We start from the raw sequence: 19,232 nt of genomic DNA on the forward strand, positions 1-19,232 counted from the left end.
TCTGTCTGCGTGTTTAGGTAATCTCTGGAGTCGTCTAATAAATCTTTAACGCCAAAACCAGCGGAAAGATGAGGGGAACACACTGAAGAAGAAAGACAGAGAAAAAACCGTGACAGGAAAAAAAGGGTGAGAGCAGACTGAGAGAGGCAGAGAGGGGAGGGCGGGCAGAGTAAAGAAGGAGGGGAGCTTTATCCAACAGTGCTGCTGAGACAGAAGTTTCAGCTCAGCGCTTCACGCTCATCCACGACAGAGGGGAGCATACGCACACATACAGGTGAGACATTTCTTCCTCTGCTCTTCTCCAGCAGGCTTCTTTAACCATTTCCTCTTGCTGACAGATGATTTTGATAATCAGCTGTGAAGGTGAAATCAAGGAACTTGAGGTTCATCCTAACTTGGGAGTGTACAGGCATGCAGCACTAAAAATCCACAGCCTGAGTGGGGGGTTGGTACATCCTGAGGGCTGGTAGTATGCACGTTCAGAATTAGCTTTTTTCTCTAGTAAATGCAAGAGCTTTTTTTTTTTCAGTTGTTTTTTTTTTCATAAGCTCTGGTGATGTTATATCTAAGGATGTTTTCCTTAATACCTTTGCAAGTGTTTGGGAAAAAGCAATATTTTGTCTTTGTGGATTCAGTAGTCGTGCCACGTCTGAGAAGCATGCATTATTTATCTGCACTGATCTCCAGGAACAGCGATACCTCAACAGGGACGGATGGAGGACTGTATATGCTGCTATACTCTCAGTGTTAATATCAGATAGAGTTAATGGAGAGATGTGTGAGGGGGAGCAGAGACGCACATGCATTGTCTTTTTGCAGTGTGGAAAGTGGCAGATGTGGTATGGATATCATGTGGATCATTTATCTCTCAATTTTGTTGTTGGAGAAACTGGATAGTTGCGCAGCCGCGAGAGACCGTGAATAAGCTTGTTAGGTGATGAGATCTCGCTTATCTTCAGGTGGGGTTTCCCACATAGTAGATTAGTAGACTCTTTTTGTCTGCAGATACAGTATCTTGATCCACATCAGTGTAGCACATGCAGGCTGCAGATTGATCATCCGGTAACAGCGTGTGAATGCAGATTGCATGTTTGTGAGCACATATGTGCTCTGTATTATTTACAGCATCTGTGAGTGTTTGTGGACCTGAATCCAGCTGCTTCTGAAACCGTTTTTCTTGAAGGCTTACTCCAGACCGTCAGGACATGACATCACTCAGAGAAGCAGAGAGATGTGAGATATAAAAACTACCACACAAATATACCATTCACGGATGGGTAGAATGATGCTCCGTCTAAACTGGGCTCCCGATGAAAGCTGCCTCTGAAAAGTTTTCTTTTGCTTTATCAAAGCAACACTAATGACTTTTTTCCAGCTCAAAATAACATTTTCTATTTAACTTAAAAGATTATTCTCTTACATTTTGGAAACTCTGTCCAGGTCTTGTGGTCCCATGTCCTTACTCTCACCTAAAACCACCCCAAACAACTTTAGACTCCGTTTCCCGATCGTCTTTAATGACGGCTGCATATCCCGTCAAGGTCCCATTATCAACAATGATGAAACCGGCTGGCAGAGCTACAGTGGACATCATTCCAGAGGCCATTAGGACACATGCTCTTTTAAATATTGTTAAACACACAGATTTTACAATCACAAAGCTTTAAAATTAGCTTTAAAAGTTTGGAAATGCAACTATTGGAAAAAGCTGTGGTTATTACTTTTAATTGCACGTCTGCAGCTGAAGATACAATTAACACGTCTAGTTTCATACTTTGGTTTGAGACTTTCATTCCGTTTGTTAAAATATATTCATTATTTTATTTAAGATATGGAATACATAAAAAACTGTGAGTAAAGCTTTGTAATATTGCCATGGAAAAAATGTAGTCTTGAAGGCAGCACGTAGCAACTTCGTTCATCTTTTTGTTCTTTTTATCCACCCTGTTCTTCGCGGTTCACCCCGGCAGATCATCCTGCTCCTCATATTGATTTGACAGAGGTTCAACACCGGATGACCTTCCCAACACGACCCTCTCCTTTTATCTGGGTTTTGGGACCTCCACGATGAAGACATGGGCTGTGTGGGGGGCAGTGCGGGGTTTAGTGTGCTTCTCAAGGACACTTGGCATGTGAGAGAGCCAAGGATCGATCTGCCAACCTTCAGGCTGGAGGGCAGCTGTGTCTTTGATGGCAGCGTACGTCTGCGTACGCCTGCATTGATGCCGCCATCGCAAAAGTGCAAACGACCAACCGCTAAGGATGCTGATACAACCCCATACAGTTGCAGAGCCTGGCATTTGGACGTGTTCCTGACGGCTGTCTGGATGCTCCTTGTCATCTTGTGTTGCTGTGCACTCTTTGGTCAAAGTACACAGGGACCATTTCTTACGGTGGCCGAGACCCGCCATTGCTGAAAATAAAACTAACGCTGTAAACAGAAACAAACGCCGCTGAAAATAAAACGACGCAAATAAAAAAGCCACAACAGAAGTGAATTACCGGGGACTATTTTTGCTGATGCACCAGTGTTTTTTACGTGAGAGGAGAAGTCCCTGACCACCACACACAGCTTCAACTTCACATTCATACAAATAACTATTGTTACCCTTACGCTTTAGATTATTCTTGGCATTATTATTAATGATAAAAACAACAAAAACAACAACACCTCTCACATAAAAACACTGGTGCATCGGCAAAAACAGCCCCGGGTAATTCACTTCCGTTGTGGCTTTTTTATTTGCGTGGTTTTTTATTTTATTTGAAGCGGGGTTTCTTTATATTTTCAGCGTTTCTTTTATTTGCAGCGGCGTTTCTATTTGTTTGCAGCGTTTATTTTATTTGCTTAGCGTTTATTTTTTTTGCAGCGGCGTTTGTTTCTGTTTGCAGCGTTACTTTTATTTTCAGCAATGGCGGGTCTCGGCCACCGTAATTTCTCCCCCCAAAAAAACAAAAACAGGAATAGTGATTCTTCTGACCACAACATACGTTTCCACTGTGTGATGACATAATTAAAATCTCCACAGTGGCTCACACATGTGAGTGCAGAGATGTTCCTTCACTGTATAAGTGCAGTTAATATTCATGTGTTCATGCCATAGAGACATAAATTTATTCTTATATCCACAACAGCAAACAGCACTAAAGAGCTGGCAGTTCGTGTTGGAGTCCTGATGTTGTCAGTCATTCTTTTTCTGTCATAATTCAATCCTTCGGTAGTTTTTATTTGGAAAACAATGACTGCTCTTCACTGTTCTCTCTGTGACAGGTGTTACTTTCCCCTAAGGACCTTGTTATGTTGTGAGTTTCGGAACTTTCTATTTCATGCTGTAATTACATTTGGATAAGGAGATTTTTTTCCCTCCATTTTCACCTTCTCTTTATCGGCGTCCTGTTAAATCCAGGATAGAATTAAAAATGTCATACAAAGCCCTTAATAATTCAACCTGATTGTGTCTTAGAGGCCTCATAGTTCCTTGTCATCCCAACAGAGCACCTCGCTCTCAGACTCCAGGCTCAATTGTGGTTCCAAACATTTTCAAAAGTAGAGCAGAAAGCAGAGACTTCAGACGCTACTTTTTCTAGAAAAGTTTAGGCACCTTTTGTAATTAGGTTGAAGCATTAAAACTTTGTACCATGATCCTAGTTTTACCATGAAACTGGGTTGTATACAAGGGCGAAAATTTAGTTTCAGAGGTGGGCGGGACACAAGTAGGAACGGCAAATTTGTGCGTGTAGCTGTAGCGTGGATGTGCAGTGTGGCTTTGTAAGACTATGTGTGTGTGAATGCGAACAATCAAACAATTTTAATATGCATTTACTTTTTTAGACACTTTTTAACTTTTTTTTCCTGATATGGAAACCGTTTTGGGAAAATGCTGGATCTGCATTCTTGGCCAGGCTTGATTTTTCATTTTCAAAACCTTGGGCACAAAAAAAAACAGGATTCCATTGACTCCTTGTTTATAATGGAGCCAAGGAAATTCACAGTACCACTTCTCTTCAAATCTTAAGGTTAAGGTATAAAGTAACGTTGAGTAATATTTGGCTACTCATCTCTGCACAGCCTACCTGCAACACAGCCGTGCTGCCGTGCCGTCAGGAGCCTTCGCACAGGGTGTCTTGATGATTTGCAATTACAGGCTGAGCCTCGCGTTAGTTTTTAAACTGTAAAAAGTGGGGGGGACAAAAACATGATTTTGAAAAGTGGGGGGGACATGTCCCCCCTGTCCCCAGTGGAAATTGCTTCCTTGGTTGTATATACAGAATAATTGAGACTTCTGGACAAGGCTGCAGTCAGCTCTATAGGTAACCTTCCCTTAATAAAAACTGCAGCTCAAAAACCACAAACCTTCTGCAGAAAAAGCTGCCGGTTTGGGTTTCCCTCTTCAGATAAAGGCTTCCAAGATTTTCTTTTAGGTGATATGTACCTTAACAGCGGGTGTTGCGGGAGAATTCATCTGCACAGCTGCAGCGGCAGCTCTCGGTGCTCTTCTCCGTGCTCCTCTCCGTGCTCCTCTACGTGCTCCCCTCGACTCCATTCGATATTCAAACAGATTGCTGCAGCATATTTAATATGTTCCACGTGAAACTTGATGTGGGATTTTTGCAAAGACAGTTTTGCTGCTGTCAGATACACCCCCACAAGCACCAGCCAGCATATTTAAAGCAAGTTGAGGTCTGCTTGTGCTGAACTCGCCCAGCTTAAAAGCGCAACATGCATCCCACAAAGGGCACAGAGGCAGAATGAAAGCAGTCATGTGAGAGTATTGACCGTCTCCAGGCGAGCACATTGCGGAGCAGAGAACACAGCGAGCGGGAATCCAAAGTGTGATGTGAAAAGCACAAGAAGGGGGGAGAGAGAAGTCAGATTATTTTAAACTTCACACCTCAAGGTTTGGATTAGTGTGCATGTCTGTTTTTAACAAGCTTTAAAAGAATCCCGGAGCAGGGAAACATGAGAGTGCTGCAGCAAACGATGTCTCAGAGTTACACACTGTCATCATCTGATAATCCCTCTGCGCTACGCTAATCTTGCTCCCGCAGCATCTTGAAAATAACACACAGTCCCACACATATTTTCCATTCCCACATGGAGGAGTCCTGTGGATTCTTTTGTGTCAATTTGAGTCCTTTATACTTTTTAATGCTAATGAGCTGGAGCACTGCTGCTTACTTCTTTCCCAACATTTGTACAAAGCATGACGAGATCTGGTGTGAGCCTTCTGTTTTTGCTGGAGATAAATTGTCAAAAAAGCACCAAAGTTAATTTTGGTCCTCATTGGACCTTTTTTTATGCTGCAAATAACTTGATCACTAAGTCTAGGGAATATTTTTGTTAGTTTAGTTTACTTTTAAACATAAGCAACATCAGATACGTGCAGATAATTAAGTAGCTGGTTTGTTAAGTTGCTAACGGTTTTGGTAAATTCCCCAGGAGTTTGGTTGCATGCGCCGTATGTTTTGGTCAGCAGGTGGACCTTCATCTTTTGTAGCTTCATTCAGCTGTGGATGCTGACGTCTGATGTCGGCCAGCTTTTTTGCAAACCTTGCATGTTAAATGAGACATGTCCAATGCAGCAAAGCAACTTTGCCCTGCTGACTACTACGGTAAATCTTTATTTATCATTGTGAATCAATCCAAAGTCACAGAAAAAAAAAATAATTGCAATTCTAGCATTAATGTCTGTATATAATATGTATTATGTAGACTTATAAAATTTGAATAATGACTGGACTCGTCCATATCGCATAATGCAAAGCACAGCTGAGACCATAACAACTGTGGAAATGTTGCTGTACCTTCCCCCCACACCCTGCAACCACAGAAAACCTCAAGCAAAGAAACATCCCAAACCCATAACAGTTTCATAATAAAACACAGAACAGAAATGCCACAGAAAAGTACTCGAGAGAACCAAGATCAAGAAAACCCTATAAACGCTGGCATGTATAAGTCCTGAATACTGAATTTGTATCAGTGGATAAAGTGAACTGCATTCATCAAAGGACTTTAACCTATTCATAATACATACAAATTTGTATGTATTACCCATTTTAATTCACATGCACACTGGATGAATTGCAACAACTTTGGTGCCTGCTAACATTCAACCAAATGACCAGCAGAACTGCTAGTAAAACATCGACTTTTCTGACATTTTTACGCACTGGTTTGGATGCTGTGCTGCTGGTAATCCTAGCACACTTGTTATGCTTGGTTACCATGACAACGGGAGAGCGGGCTACACGTGGGATTAGCTGCTTGAGATTTCCAAACCTCAATTAATGCTGGGGATCAGACCCCACGTCTGCACGAGTTGAGAGGGAGTCAACAAGGGTGACGAGCCGAAGCAAAACAGTGAGCAAAGAGCAGGAGGTTAACCATTTAGTCGGTTTAGGCATGGGCAATCTGAGATCACCAGCAAATAAAGTGGAAGAGTTTGAAGTGGTGATGGGAAATTAAGGGAATGCATTATTGTGTGTTTTAATGAGGCATGACTCCTGGACCATATTCCAGACACTATATTCAGGCTACATTTGCAGACAAGCTTTCAGAGTAAAGGAAGAGAGTTTCAATGACTACGTTTACATGCAGTCAAAATTCGGGTTATTGCTAATATCTCGGTTACTGAAACATTTCGAATATTCCGTTTCCATCCGTGAGCTAACACGGTTATCCCTGCATACATGGTAATTAATCATTCGGGATATCTGGATCAAACCAGCAACGCGCGGAGAACGTGATGACGCAATTACCGTCATTTCCACTTCTTCTTCCTGTATCCAAATTCAAAACAAATGCTGCTTCGCGCAACTTTTCTCTCACTTCCTTTTAAATCTCGCTATCCCTGTACTTTCTACCGTCTACAAAGGCCAAAATGTTCATATCCTTCATTACATTTATAAAATGATTAGTCTCCTCCTCACTCCAAAAGGGTGGCGTGGTCTTGCGTTTCTCCATGTTTATAAGAACTTCCTGGACTCAAAAGAGCAGGATTCCTTGTGAACAGAGCATGCGCAGAAAACAAATTCATGTTCCGTTTGATCAGGATATTCCGTTTGGCGTTTACATGACTGAATATTCAGGTTTTAAAAGCAGTAACCCAGGGGTCATATTCGGGTTTTTAAAAACCGGAATATGAGCAAATTCGGGTTATTCAAAGGGGTTATTGGTGTTTACATGGCCGTGCAAATTCGGGTTATTGCCAATATTCGGGTTTTAAAAGGGTTATTGACTGTATGTAAACGCACTCAATATTTGTTAATAACATCTCATGAAGGAGTGTCTCTGCACTCCAGATATTGAACTGAGTTCACTTCTGATACGTATTTGCATGTTTACAGTTTTTCTCAATCACTTTGGTACATTTTTCCAATCATTCTTGCAATTTGCAGAAGATCAAGTGCATTTCTCAAAACAGTTTGAACAAATAGCAAAACACTGTGGATCACCTGCAAAAGCCAGTCTCTTGCTCAAAATCCTTAGTCCATCCCTCAAAAGCAAGTTTTTGTGTCAATATACTTGTCAGTGCCATCAGAATGTTTAATCATTGTGTCATTGTGTACAGATAAGACAGTCAAATGCATTAGTCATGTTGGCAATTGAAGGCACTTTGAAGGGACATGTTGATGTAAAATGTGGTTTAGGTGTGATGACAAGTGTTGTACATTTGACCTCATATAATGTATACGTGTAAGATTGATTGGAAAAGACAAGATTCACATTTACAGAATGACTTCTTCATTGGCAAACATTGACATTGCAGTCCGTAAAGAAAAAAAAAAGACAGCACTGCACATAACAAAGGTGAAATACAATACGTAAGTGTAAACATAGGTCAAAAATATAAACATAGGTCATACAGTAGGTAAACAAAAAAATATGAACAACTCCCCAAATTCTAATCTCAATCCTGATCTTCAGCTTCTTCCCGTTCCTGTCTGTTAGGCCACAAATTCTCATCCACGTCACACCTGATGTCCTCCCGTGCAAGGCAGCGTGGAAAGTATCTTCTTACATGCCTAATCCATGCTCTGCAGGAATCTGCAGTAATGTCTTGGCATGCTGCATCCATTGCAGCCAGAAGGGTCACTTGTGTGTGTGGCTCTCGGTCATACACCTTCCACCTCCAGGCTGAGAAAAATTCCTCAATGGGGTTGAGGAATGGGGAGTATGGTGGTAAGAACTCCATCACCATTCTGTTATGGTTTGCGTACCACTGCCTTACTAGGTTTGACTTGTGGAAGCTTACATTGTCCCATATTATGGCATATTTGGGCTGGGCCATATTCTCGGCTGGGCCACCTAGGATATGATCCCTGTACAAAGTGTCTAGGGACAGTGTATAGCTGTTTCATGCGCATGTGTTGTTTTTTTAGCACTCTGTCAATGGTAGAGATACTGACTGTTTGGATGTTTGCAAATGTGTCATTGTCCTGCAAAATAGTAGTCTGTATCTCTCTCAGTGTAATGGCGTTGTTTTCAACAACAATGTTGCAGATAGCCATCTCCTGGTGTGGTGTGAAAATCCGCCCTCTACCACCCCTGTGTACTTGTCTTGCAGTCCTATGTGGGAAATAGAAATGTAAACCAAAACAAATTTGAGGAAGACACAATGGCATTGTATAGAGCATCAGTGGAATAGGCTACTGTAATTTTGTATGGGGCATTACTGTATTGACATGTAAATACAGTAAACTCCATGTAATTCAGCACATACTGTTAGATTACACACCTGTTCTCTCTGCGGAAAGTTTGAATAATTGAGGACACAGTTGTTCTCCCAACATTTGGCTGCACCCTTCTCCCCGCTTCAGCCATAGTCAGCCCATGATTCAAAACATGGTCTACAAGTGTTGCTCTGATTTCATCAGGAACACGCATGTGTCCGCCTCTTCTGCCTCTTCCTCTTCCTACTCCTCCACCACGCAGCCTCACCCCTCTTCCTCTCCTTCTTCTTGGCTGTTGTCCTTCCATTGTCAGACATTGTAACTTTCTATTGTGCTCTGGTTACCTATATACTCCCCAGTAGATTGTTCATGAGATGCTCCCTTGAGCTCATTCAGAAAACTGTCGATCATTGGTTGATCAACTCTTTTCATTAGAGAAAGTCTAGATTCACCTGGGAGGAATTTACCAATTTAGATCATATTTACAGACAAATGTCTTATGGAAATGTATATATGCTTGACATGTTATGATGGCTTGGTAAATCATTTTGCATGTGAAGACTTATATGACGAACTATAGCCTAAATGTTTTGGGGAAAGAGACTATTTGATAGATTCCTATAACAAAGCATTTTGATTAGCATGACAAAAGCAATTGATAATGTACGAAAAAACTGAGAATTGTACACAATCATTTGCATGGATGGACAAAAGCATTTGCAATTTGTTCAATGCAATGAGAAACTGCCTTTTTCATCTGCACAAATGGCATGATGATGTGAAAACTGAACAAGAACTTTTGAGAATTTCAATTCTGATGTGAGAAATGTACCAAACCAATTGAGAAAAACTGTAATATGGACATTTAATTCAGAAAAAACCTTGTGAGGCTTTGAAAAGCTGCTGACGTCTCTGTGAGGCTTCTAGTGTTGTATATTTCTTTGGTTTACGTTCATCCTCTGGAGATGAGAAAGCTTCAACACACTCTCTTCATCTTCACCATTCACTAACAACTGGCCTCTAGGTCACATACACATACAGGTCAGAATGAAATGACCTTGAATTATAAAATCTGACTGTTTTAGGCATTAAATTAATCGATTTTTGAATAAGCTGGCATTTTTCTTTGTACAAAAATGAAAAACAGGGAGCTGTTGGCCTACAAGGATCTGAGGCTGGAGTGACTGCCATTACGTCCTGACTCGGATGACAGAAATAGGCCTAGAAACAGAACATAATTCTCAGATAAATGTTTGAGTAAATCTCAAACATAAAATGCCCCTTTTTTCTGCAGAACAAATATCACATTGCATTCCCGTCCAGCTCCTCACACAGCTGATGGGAATTTTGTCCTTGTTATCAAACTTGTAATGGACTGATGCAGTCAGTCAGCCGGACCAGTCTGCTGCCCCCCTCACGCCCCGTCTGTCACCGGTGGATCGAACGCTGCCGCGTTTCCAAGCAGCACACAAGCCTGCTGCTAACTTCTCCCTCTCGTCATTTTCTGTCTCTCTTTGCAGTGGTATCGGCTGAAATAGCCAATTTGAGAGATCCGTGTTTCTGCTCTTGGTTGTCTTTGTGCTCGCGCTGTGCCAAGAGAACGAGGTTCACACCGCTGATTTCAATTCACAGAAACTGATCTCTTGTGTTGTTGTGCCACAACTGACAATTCGAGCTTACACCTCAAACTGCAGTTTCTTTTATATTTTGTTTCCCTTCCCTTCATTCCATCCCTGCCATGCGAGCCCTCCCCAGGCAGGTTCATGTGTCTACAGCTGAGCAGGCGGCTGACAGCGCGCTGACAAGTGTTGAGGATGGGAGGATGAGAAGCAGTGGAGGGAGGGAGGGACGGGGAGGGATTAATGAGAATGACAGGAACAGCAGGGGTCTGTCCCTGCGCTCCCAGATAACAGCCCACCAAACTTTCTTTGATACGTGTCCCAAGTGAACAGGTTGCTGCATCAGCTTGTTGCTGTGAGGACGGGGCGGAGGGGCTTTATTAGCCACACACACTCTTCATTTTCAGCTTCTGGCTTGTGCACCTGTAAAGGAGAGGCAGGAGCAATGGTAAGGGGTGGTGTTGGATTTATAATAGATTAAAAATATCATTAATAATAATAATAATAAGTCAAACTCATGCTGAGGAAATGACTCAGCAGAGAGAACTGATGGGACAATGACTTTAGATTAAAATATTCAGATATCCAGATATTTGTTGGATAGGTGGAAAATTTAGATAATTTAAGCCGTTGATCGTGTCGTAGGGCTGGGCAATATATCGAGATTTTAATATATATATCGATATATTTTCAAACGCGATATGGTACGAGACAATATCGTTTCTATATTTATTAAAAAAAAAAAAAATTGTATTTGTTTTTTTATTAGTTTTATTTGAGATTTGCACAAATGTTTGTCAAATGTTTGTCAACCTCAGTGGAAAAGTCTGCCTGTTACTGTCTACATTGTATTAATTGCACAGTGTATTTTAATTTAATTGTTATGCAGGAAAGGGATATTTGTTTTATTTTATTGAAGAAGCATTTTTATTCTATATATGCAGGCAGTTTATTTTTATTTCATTTGTTTTATACATTTTGATATTGTGCAGACCTCTGTTAATAAAGGAACCTGTGTGACATTTGGCACGAGGCTTTGTATCAAAACTGCTATAATGCTTTGGGGGAAACCCCAATTATGGCACAGAAAAAATATCGATATATATCGAGTTTCGCCATTCAGCTAGAAAATATCGAGATATGACTTTTGGTCCATATCGCCCAGCCCTATCGTGTCGTACAAGGGACTAAATGCTGTTTTTATTTGCAATAAACACCCACTGCATTGGGTCGCTGCTGATCACTCTCCTGCAGTTTTCATATCGTCGCAGCTTTTTCTGTTTTCAGAATCAGAAAGGGGTTTATTGCCAAGTTTTCACACGAGGAATTTGTTATGGGGATTGGTGCAACACAATACAAATATAAAAACAAATATATAAGAGATAAAATAAAATAAAATAGAATGAAATGTATACACAATAAAAAGTATAGACAGTAAAATAAAATGTAGACCGGAAATGTACAAAATGAGGTTTTAAAGTGCCGGGTGAGTCTGTACAGAAGTGACTTAGGAACTTAGGATAGGTAAAAAGTATAAACAGAAATGTACAATGAGGTTTGTAAAGTGCCGGATATGAGTCTGTGCAAGAGTTACAGGATTGGAGTTTTTACGTTAATGTAACGTAGAGTGGGATGGGGGGGCAGTCCTTGGTAGTCGGGGGGGGGGGGGGGGGGGGGACCGGGGCCTTGTTGATGAGGACAGCTGCAGACGGGAAAAAACTGTTCTTGTGGCGTGAGGTTTTGGTCCTGATGGACCGCAGCCTCCTGCCAGAGGGAAGAGTCTGAAACAGTTTGTGTCCGGGGTGGGAGGGGTCTGCTGCAATCTTTCCTGCACGCTTCAGGGTCCTGGAGGCGTGCAGGTCCTGGAGAGATGGAAGATTGCAGCCAATCACCTTCTCTGCAGAGCGGATGATACGCTGCAGCTGCTCCTGTCTTTCACAGTGGCAGCAGCGTACCAGATGGTGATGGAGGAGGTGAGGATGGACTCAATGATGGCCGTGTAAAACTGCACCATCATTGTCTTTGGCAGGTTGAATTTCTTCAGCTGCCGCAGGAAGTACATCCTCTGCTGTGCTTTTTTGGTAAGGGAGGTGATGTTCAGCTCCCACTTGAGGTCCTGGGATATGATGGTCCCCAGGAAGCGGTGGGACTCCACAGAGTCTGCTGGGGAGTCACACAGGGTGAGGGGGGCAGGTGGGGCTGCGTTCCTCCGGTAGTCCACTATCATCTCCACTGTTTTTAGAGCGTTGAGCTCTAGGTTGTTCTGACCGCACCAGAGGTTGGGGTGCTTTAAAGGAAACGCCATAGGCGACATTTCTTTACTTTATAAATCTTTCCTCCATCAACAGCAAAGAGCCTAACCGTTTACAGCCAACCTGAGCATGAACAGAATCAGCACACGACCCTGGAAACTTTGATGTCCTCCCTCCGTTCAAAAGCACGTTTTCGTAATAACTTCTAGATGGAGGTATGGATATTATATACCTTCCTGGGATGGCTGTTCATTTGATTTCAGTCTCCCAGCAGGTTGGAGTCCAGCTGGGAAAGCTTCGGAACATCAGCGATACCCTCCAGCCCTCACAGGGAGCAGGCAGCATTGATCATTATGGTAACGTCTGTGCGCTGGGCTTTTTCTGAAACTCTAAAGGCAACATCACGGGAAAAATACAGATAAGTGACTGTGAGAAATACAGCTATATAAATATTATTTTTGGTTGTGTGTGGGTTGTTGTTTTTTTTTGCTTCTTCTAACGAGCTAAGGGGGGTTTGTCTACTTGGAATCAGCCATTCAGCACCACTAAATGAACTCAATAAAACAGGTATTGATTTTTTTTTTTCCTCTTTCAAAGGAGATCCACTCGATAGATGTGAAAGGCCACTGAAGTCCATTGGGAGGTTGTGCACTTAATATGTGCGTCCCACAGGGTACTGAACTCTATGACTCTGAGATCCAGGCTGTGTTAGATGATGGTTTTTACATCCAACCAGTGCTTTAAGTGGGAAAAAATAAGTGCCGGTACTCTCCCCCTCCAGTCATATGTCAAATATGGGACTATGTAAATTTGTATATATATATATATATATATATATATATATATATATATATATATAAATATATGTATTAAACTCTCCCACTCTGTTAAAAATCTCCTGTGTTTACCTTCATATTTCCGTTTGGCTGTGCATTTTGTCTCTCCAAGTTATTTCTGTCACAACCACAAGCGTGCCTGTATAGCTCAACGGGATGAGCAGGCGGATTGCGTACAGCGAACATGGGTTCAATTCCAGTTGTGGCATATTTTGCAAAAAAAGTTGCAAAAAAAAATATGCCGCGATTCCAGTCGCGGCATATTTTGCACCCACTTCCTACGAGTCTGTCTTTCAATGCACCTATCAAATAAAGTTGCAAGAGCTGCATGACGCCGGCCAAAGAGCCGCATGCGGCTCGCGAGCCGCGGGTTGGCCAAGCGCGCCTTTACGTCTGTACGGCAAGCTTTGAGCATCAAAACACCTTAATCAACAAATCCAACCTGTAGACTTTGGGGAGATCGGGGGGAGTTACTGACTGATGGGGAATCTGGGAAGAACAGTACCGGTACGCGCCGCACACAGTAAATAATTTCCGGTACGCTGATGGGTACAATTTAGAAGTGCCGGTACTGCGTACCGCTCCGTACCGGCCCACTTAAAGCACTACATCCAACACTTAAAGGATATTTCACAATCTGGGCGTTATCCTTATGATTTAGCTCATAATTCCACCCAGTAACATTACACTCAGCAGAACATGACCAATCAGACAGAAAACAGTGGCACAGTCAACATTTACATTTAAATTGTCATGTTGCAGAGCACGCATGTGCATGTGCGATGCGAAGACTGGGATGCATTCATTTATAAATGAGGCTCTAAGCTTGGCTTAACACTGCATGATTTTAAGCCCATTGTGTCAAGTCACTGAGCTCGGCAACATGAAAGTCTTAGTCAGAGGCAAACTGGCCAGCCATTGGTACTCCACACTTGGCATTCAATCGTTACATGTGAGCTACTCAAAGAAGCATCAAAGTGACTCAGACTTGCATCTTCAATCCACCTCCATTGACAGGGAGACGGCGAGCTAAATATCTGGAGTGGACTCCACACATGAGAGAGCAGGGGGCAGTGAGACATCACACTCAGGAGGAGAAACCTGCAAATTGACACTTTGCAGCTGTTCTACGGAGAGACGACATCGTTGTCTCCTCCTTTTTCATTCATCATGTGAAAAAAAATAGTAATTGCAGAACCAGCTTGTGTTCCGCATGTTGGCTCTTGTTTTCCCCTCTAGGCTGATTTTCAAATAAACAGCTCCTGTTTGGCATTACTTGACTGATTTTTTACAAATCTATTTATTCGGATCAGCCATACGTACTCATTTTGCAGAAACCCTACATTTTGAAGTGGGTCCTGTACAGAGGTGTCAAAAGTATTCACATTCATTACTCAGGTAGAAGTATAGATACTAGAGTTTAAAAATACTCCTGTAGAAGTTGAAGTATCAACTCAAGTTTTTTACTCAAGTAAAAGTATAAAAGTACTGGTTTCAACACTACTTAAAGTATAAAAGTAAAAGTAATGTAAGGGGGAAAAAAGCCATTAAGGACAAAAGCCATTGAAAATGAATGCATCTTAGTATAATGCAAATATATTAAAGAACCATATATGTGTACTATTGAGCATTAACATGTGTTTCAGAGAGCAGGAGATATGATGACTAGTTGCCTATAAGTATTGTAATGGTGCAAAAATTCAAACTTCAGAGGCATGTTATCATTTATCCTAACCTTTATTGGAAGTTTAGTTGCAGGAATCTGAGGGCAACGGATATAAGAACAAAACTGGACAAGAACATCCTTCATTGTGCCACAACCACAACCAAATTCACAATTTAACTGGATAGTTTTTTTTTTAAAGGCCGAAATGAAATAGATTAACCGGGCTGTTTTTAAAATGTAAGGAGTAAAAAGTACAGATAATTGCGTGAAAATGTAATAAGTAAAAGTAAAAAGTCATCTGAAAAATAATTACTCCAGTGAAGTATAGATAACCAAAATTTCTACTTAAGTAAGGTAACAAAGTATTTGTACTTCGTTACTTGACACCTCTGGTCCTGTAACTATTTCCACTGGTACAAACTGCTGATATATGCGTCTCAGACAGGAGCATCAACCAAATAACTACACTGACTGCACAAGTGATTAAGTGAAAACATATTGATTACGTTTTTACTGCAAAATCAGCAGCAGTGATTGGCCGGCGGTCCTACTCCGCTGAATACCAATCTGGATGTCTTTTACTGATACCAGTCTGTTTGTTGCTCTCTTCTCTGACTGGGTGACATTGTCGGATTTTGTAATACGTGACCCCCTGCCACAAATCTGTCATGTAGCAGGAACAGCAAAGCAACTTCAAACCCTTCTGCAACCACCTTTAGTGAATAACTGAGCCTGCAGTTCGCTGTTGTTGGTGCTTCACATGCAGAAAACAACAACTACTCTGTGAAAATAACCCTTTGGGTGCAGTGAGACTGGACCAGAACAGAAAAGGCTGTGGGCTGGATACTTACGCTGGACTCTGTTAAAGAAACACAAGCTGCAGATTCTTCACAAAGTACTCATTAAAAAAAAAAAAAAAAAAAAAGAATTCTCACACCCTTAAGGTCGTACTTCAGCGCTATAGTCATCAATTATTTTTCTACCACCACAAAAACAATGCTCAAGATTCCAGGAAATCAAACTTCACTGCTTCAACATAGGACTGACAGATGGAGGGAGAGATAACTACTATTAAAAAAATGAAGAAAAACAAGCACATTGTCAGTTTCTGTGCCTCCGGCATCTATTATCCCTGCTAATTTAGATGGTTCAGAGAGCGTCTACACCACCTACAACAAAGAGTCAAAGCCAGTGATTATTTTCCCATCAAGATCAAGCCTCTCTCCTCTCAGCAGACGAGGATGTAGACCTGCAATCGGTGATTTTCTGCTTATGCGGATCTCAAGGCTGCGCGCTGCAGTTCCCGCAAAAGTAATTTTCAGAGACGCTTTTCACTGCGATGACAGTGGGAAGGGAGGAATCGGTAGCCTCCACTGCTGCCCCCGTTTTCTGTTGTGAAGATGGGAGGAGGAGGAGGAGAGGCCGGCCTTGAGCTGGAGCTACACAATAGATGTTTGTCTGAACTCATAAAGCAAAAGATGCTTCATCCTTTGTGAGCAGGAAAGCATGGGCATAAAGGGAATCATGTGCCTTCAGTTCATGTTTTTGAGCTGCTTTGTAAGATTTTAACTGCAGTACTTTTTTTATCTTTTTTAAAAAAAGATATAGAAAAGGAACCAAGTCTAAAACAAAAAAAGTAATGGGCATGATATATTATTTAACGCTAAAAATGTCTCTACAGCTGTAAATGAAGTCCCTAAAATCTCCATTTACTGTCACCCCCAGAGTAAACCCCAGACCTCCTGTTACATAATACGGGGTATTCTGGACTACATTATAATCTCCTTGAAATGTAAAGCACCATCTGCTAATTATTCCACAGTGCAACAGCTGAAATATCATCGCAGTATGTAAATGAGGGAGCCTAAAAACAATAACGAGCATCTGTGTGCGCAGCCGTGCATATGTGGGATGAGGGCTCCTTTGTGATTCTGTGCAGGCAGTCGCGCTCGCCTATACAAAGCAACAATAGATCTCTGTGTGTCTTTGATCTAATGAGAGAGAGCTGCTGGTGTCAGAGAGTGTGATGGGAGATTTTTCAGGGAGAAGAGATGAGATTGATTCACACAATAGAAAGTGAAGCAGCTACCCCAGGAGCAGATATCCTTTTTGCTCACTGCAGAAAGTGATTTGTGCAGCCTGGGACAGGGACTGTAGGGTTTTTGCTCTATTCTTTGTTCTAGTTTCAACCCTTGGCATTACATGTTTTGTGTTTTAGCATTTCTTTCCAATTTGTTTAGAAACACTTATACTCTGGATGACAATAGTCATTTTCAAAACTGCATCCTATAGTCCGTACTTGTTTTGATTAAATGTATCAAAAAAAAACAAAGAATGCAGCATTCCATGCACTATGCAGAGCGCACTGTGTTCAGCTGTAATAGACAAGTCCCAGCAGGCATGGCGGTGCCGTGAAACCGTTGCGCCGGTCTCATCCAAGAGAGTGGTCCCATCAGAGACTTCGCCACGCGGTTTAGAAGCGCCCCAGAAGCAACGGTCTGCTCTGCTCCACTGAAAATACGCGTTGGGTCTAATTTAGCGCCGGACCGCAGCTGAGCTGTGCCAGTTTACACACCGCAGAGCGGACTGGCAGGAAGTCAGACACGAGAGTGGAGAATCTGGTGACATTTGAACCAGGCTCAGTTTAGAGGTCAAAAAACTGATTTCATATATTTATGTAATTTTAAAAATAACAAGACATGGTGATTTATACATCTTTAAGTGAAGCCGATTTGCTCATGATCTGAAAACCTTTGGCTCGGTCGTCGGCTATCAAGTATACAGTTCTGTCCAGGTCTCAGTTGCTAATTAAGCCCTCGTTCATTCGTAAGTACCTCTCTCAGATTATAAACTCCAGAAGGTTCTTAGTAACATGTTGTGAATTGTGCCTTTTGTATATGTAAAACGGAATGCAACAATCTTTTAAGCAGATACTATGTCCTCCTTTTTGAAGGGTGCAGTGACCGTGCACCCTGAACACCCTGAACTGCAGGATTTGGAAGCTGATTGCAAACTCTGCTCTGGCCATCTATTAGGCTTAACAGATACGTAGTAGATAACTACTCACTGATGTACACTTCCACAAATATCATCTTTACAGACGAGGCATCAAAGCTGCATATTCACCACAGAACCCAGCAGAGGTTTCTCAGGCAGGTCTTAAACAATTGGTAGAGCATCTCTTTTGTCCTGGTGATGTTAAAATTAAAATAATTTGCCTCTGTGTGCAAAGATATGTCTAAAAAGGTTGCAGAATTTCATGGGAAAAGCGCCTCTTCAGCTGTTAAACTCACCGGCGGAGGTGTTTTACTTTTGTCGACTGATTCGGGGTTTGATGCTGGAAGTTTCGCCTGTGGCCCCCTCAGTGACCTCACACAGACGTTATCAAAAAAAAAAAGTGCCGAGCGAGACTTTCACGGTGGTGCAAGTGTTTTCCAGACAGATAAGGTGAATGTCTCTCCGCTGTGAAAAACCCTTCACAAGGGTCACATGTTCACCATGCAAGAAAACTCAGACTTTCCTTTCTCTTAAATCAATTAACTATGGAAATATTAAAGCTGTGTTGAAAATTTTAAATAAATGTAACTATTTTTTGGAAATCAGGGCATTTACTGTAACAAACATGTGAAGTGGTTCACTTGAGCCCAAACTTTAACATGCCACTATACAACCGGCTGTACCCCGAAACTGGCATTTTAGATCAATAAATGTCTCTTAGACAGTTTTTGTCTGGGATGAAACATCCACTCTGGTGGAAACGCTGGTTGCTGGATGCATTGTTCATCCACAAACAAAGACTGGTCCCCACAGAGGGTTTCAGCTAATTTTCTGTTAAAACCGAATGTAATGATGTGCCATGGTTTGACAAGAGCTTGTTTTCTGAAATCAAATTCACTAACAAGTGAACCCATCCAGCATCGATAACGCTAGCGAGTGCTAATGCAAAATATCTGTAAAGCTGCAGGCAGAAGAATCCCATCACAGTAAAAGCCGTCCCTGAACTCCAATCATATCTGGTAGATGAATTCAGAAGCATCTGGCTGAATTTTAAATTGGCCCCGATGACAATTGGATGATGACGTTGCAGCAGAAAGGAATGTGATCACATGTTAACAGGCTCTAAGAACAGACTTAGACGTCTTATAAACTAGTAATCCTCAGCTTGCAGCTGAGAGCTGGAGGA

General features: G+C 41.8%; 1 protein-coding gene across 1 annotated transcript in view; it reads left to right on the forward strand.

Moving 5' to 3' along the window:
* The first annotated feature begins 210 nt into the window (after nucleotides 1-210).
* c1qtnf4 (C1q and TNF related 4) overlaps nucleotides 211-19,232 on the forward strand; it is a 41,025-nt gene continuing 22,003 nt past the window's right edge. Inside the window, exon 1 of the mRNA XM_061738357.1 lies at nucleotides 211-274. The gene's annotated coding sequence lies outside the window, so the exon portion shown is untranslated. The remainder of the gene's footprint in view (nucleotides 275-19,232) is intronic.

This window comes from Cololabis saira, chromosome 2, assembly GCF_033807715.1.
Source record: "Cololabis saira isolate AMF1-May2022 chromosome 2, fColSai1.1, whole genome shotgun sequence".
Taxonomy (NCBI): Eukaryota; Metazoa; Chordata; class Actinopteri; order Beloniformes; family Belonidae; genus Cololabis; species Cololabis saira.